Source organism: Plectropomus leopardus, chromosome 21, assembly GCF_008729295.1.
Source record: "Plectropomus leopardus isolate mb chromosome 21, YSFRI_Pleo_2.0, whole genome shotgun sequence".
In the NCBI taxonomy this organism is placed as follows: Eukaryota; Metazoa; Chordata; class Actinopteri; order Perciformes; family Serranidae; genus Plectropomus; species Plectropomus leopardus.
In genome coordinates this window covers 4161004-4164215 of record NC_056483.1, presented here as the reverse complement: position 1 = coordinate 4164215, position 3212 = coordinate 4161004, and positions in this window count along the sequence as shown.

Below are 3212 nucleotides of genomic sequence, written 5' to 3'. Positions count from 1 at the left end.
AGCCTTGCTTTTTTTTTTTTTTGGTGGATTTTTTGGACATGCTATTTAATGTGTGTTTTTGAGCTGTTTTTGCAAAAACCTTTGCTATGGCGTGTCTCAGCACGCTATTTTAAGTGGTTTAAATGGTTTTCAGCAGTTTTTTGAAAATGGCATTTTTTGACATTTTTGCCATACTATAGCCTTGCTTTTTTTTTTTTTTGGTGGATTTTTGGACATGCTATTTAATGGTGTTTTGAGCTGTTTTTGCAAAAACCTTTGCTATGGCGTGTCTCAGCACGCTGTTTTAAGTGGTTTATAATGGTTTTCAGCAGTTTTTTGAAATGGCATTTTTTGACATTTTTGCCATACTATATAGCCTTGCTTTTTTTTTTGGTGGATTTTTGGACATGCTATTTAATGGTGTTTTTGAGCTGTTTTTGCAAAAACCTTTGCTATGGCGTGTCTCAGCACGCTATTTTAAGTGTTTTAAAATGTTTTCAGCAGTTTTTTTAAAAAATGGCATTTTTTGACATTTTTGCCATACTATAGCCTTGCTTTTTTTTTTTGGTGGATTTTTGGACATGCTATTTAATGGTGTTTTTGAGCTGTTTTTGCAAAAACTTTTTTGCTATGGCGTGTCTTGGCACGCTATTTTTATGTGGTTTAAAGTGGTTTTCAGCAGTTTTTTAAAAAATGGCATTTTTTTTGACATTTTTGCCATACTATAGCCTTGCTTTTTTTTTTTTTGGTGGATTTTTGGACATGCTATTTTTAATGGTGTTTTTGAGCTGTTTTTGCAAAAACCTTTGCTATGGCGTGTCTCAGCATGCTGTTTTAAGTGGTTTATAAATGGTTTTCAGCAGTTTTTTGAAAATGGCATTTTTTGACATTTTTGCCATACTATAGCCTTGCTTTTTTTTTGGTGGATTTTTGGACATGCTATTTAATGGTGTTTTTGAGCTGTTTTTGCAGCAACCTTTGCTATGGCGTGTCTTGGCACGCTATTTTATGTGGTTTAAAGTGGTTTTCAGCAGTTTTTAAAAAATGGCATTTTTTGACATTTTTGCCATACTATAGCCTTGCTTTTTTTTTTTGGTGGATTTTTGGACATGCTATTTAATGGTGTTTTGAGCTGTTTTTGCAAAAAACCTTTGCTATGGCGTGTCTCAGCATGCTGTTTTAAGTGTTTAAAGTGGTTTTCAGCAGTTTTTTGAAAATGGCATTTTTTGACATTTTTGCCATACTATAGCCTTGCTTTTTTTTTTTGGTGGATTTTTGGACATGCTATTTAATGGTGTTTTGAGCTGTTTTTGCAAAAACCTTTGCTATGGCGTGTCTCAGCACGCTATTTTAAGTGGTTTAAATGGTTTTCAGCAGTTTTTTAAAAAATGGCATTTTTTGACATTTTTGCCATACTATAGCCTTGCTTTTTTTTTTTGGTGGATTTTTGGACATGCTATTTAATGGTGTTTTTGAGCTGTTTTTGCAAAAACCTTTGCTATGGCGTGTCTCAGCACGCTATTTTAAGTGGTTTAAAGTGGTTTTCAGCAGTTTTTTGAAAATGGCATTTTTTGACATTTTTGCCATACTATAGCCTTGCTTTTTGGTGGATTTTTTGGACATGCTATTTAATGGTGTTTTGAGCTGTTTTTGCAAAAACCTTTGCTATGGCGTGTCTCAGCACGCTATTTAATGTGGTTTAAATGGTTTTTCAGCAGTTTTTTTGAAAATGGCATTTTTTGACATTTTTGCCATACTATAGCCTTGCTTTTTTTTTTTTTTTGGTGGATTTTTTTGGACATGCTATTTAATGGTGTTTTGAGCTGTTTTTGCAAAACCTTTGCTATGGCGTGTCTCAGCACGCTATTTTAAGTGGTTTTAAATGGTTTTCAGCAGTTTTTTTTGAAAATGGCATTTTTTGACATTTTTGCCATACTATAGCCTTGCTTTTTTGGTGGATTTTTGGACATGCTATTTAATGGTGTTTTGAGCTGTTTTTGCAACATCCTTTGCTTTGGCGTGTCTCAGCACGCTATTTTATGTGTTTAAAGTGTTTTTCAGCAGTTTTTTTGAAAATGGCATTTTTTGACATTTTTGCCATACTATAGCCTTGCTTTTTTTTTTTTGGTGGATTTTTTGGACATGCTATTTAATGGTTTTTGAGCTGTTTTTGCAAAAACCTTTGCTATGGCGTGTCTCAGCACGCTATTTTAAGTGGTTTAAATGGTTTTCAGCAGTTTTTTGAAAATGGCATTTTTTGACATTTTTGCCATACTATAGCCTTGCTTTTTTTTTTTTGGTGGATTTTTGGACATGCTATTTAATGGTGTTTTGAGCTGTTTTTGCAAAAAACCTTTGCTATGGCGTGTCTCAGCACGCTATTTTAAGTGGTTTTAAAAGTGTTTTCAGCAGTTTTTTGAAAATGGCATTTTTTTTTTGACATTTTTGCCATACTATAGCCTTGCTTTTTTTGGTGGATTTTTGGACATGCTATTTAATGGTGTTTTGAGCTGTTTTTGCAAAAACCTTTGCTATGGCGTGTCTCAGCATGCTATTTTAAGTGGTTTATCATGGTTTTCAGCAGCAGTTTTTTGAAAATGGCATTTTTTGACATTTTTGCCATACTATAGCCTTGCTTTTTTTTTTTGGTGGATTTTTGGACATGCTATTTAATGGTGTTTTTGAGCTGTTTTTGCAAAACCTTTGCTACATGGCGTGTCTCAGCACGCTATTTTAAGTGGTTTAAAGTGTTTTCAGCAGTTTTTAAAAAATGGCATTTTTTGACATTTTTGCCATACTATAGCCTTGCTTTTTTTTTTTGGTGGATTTTTGGACATGCTATTTAATGGTGTTTTTGAGCTGTTTTTGCAAAAACCTTTGCTATGGCGTGTCTTGGCACGCTATTTTAATGTGGTTTAAAGTGGTTTTCAGCAGTTTTTAAAAAAAATGGCATTTTTTGACATTTTTGCCATACTATAGCCTTGCTTTTTTTTTTTGGTGGATTTTTGGACATGCTATTTAATGGTGTTTTGAGCTGTTTTTGCAAAAACCTTTTGCTATGGCGTGTCTCAGCATGCTTTTTAAGCGATTTTTAAATGGTTTTTTCAGCAGTTTTTTGAAAATGGCATTTTTTGACATTTTTGCCATACTATAGCCTTGCTTTTTTTTTTGGTGGATTTTTTGGACATGCTATTTAATGGTGTTTTGAGCTGTTTTTGCAAAATCCTTTGCTA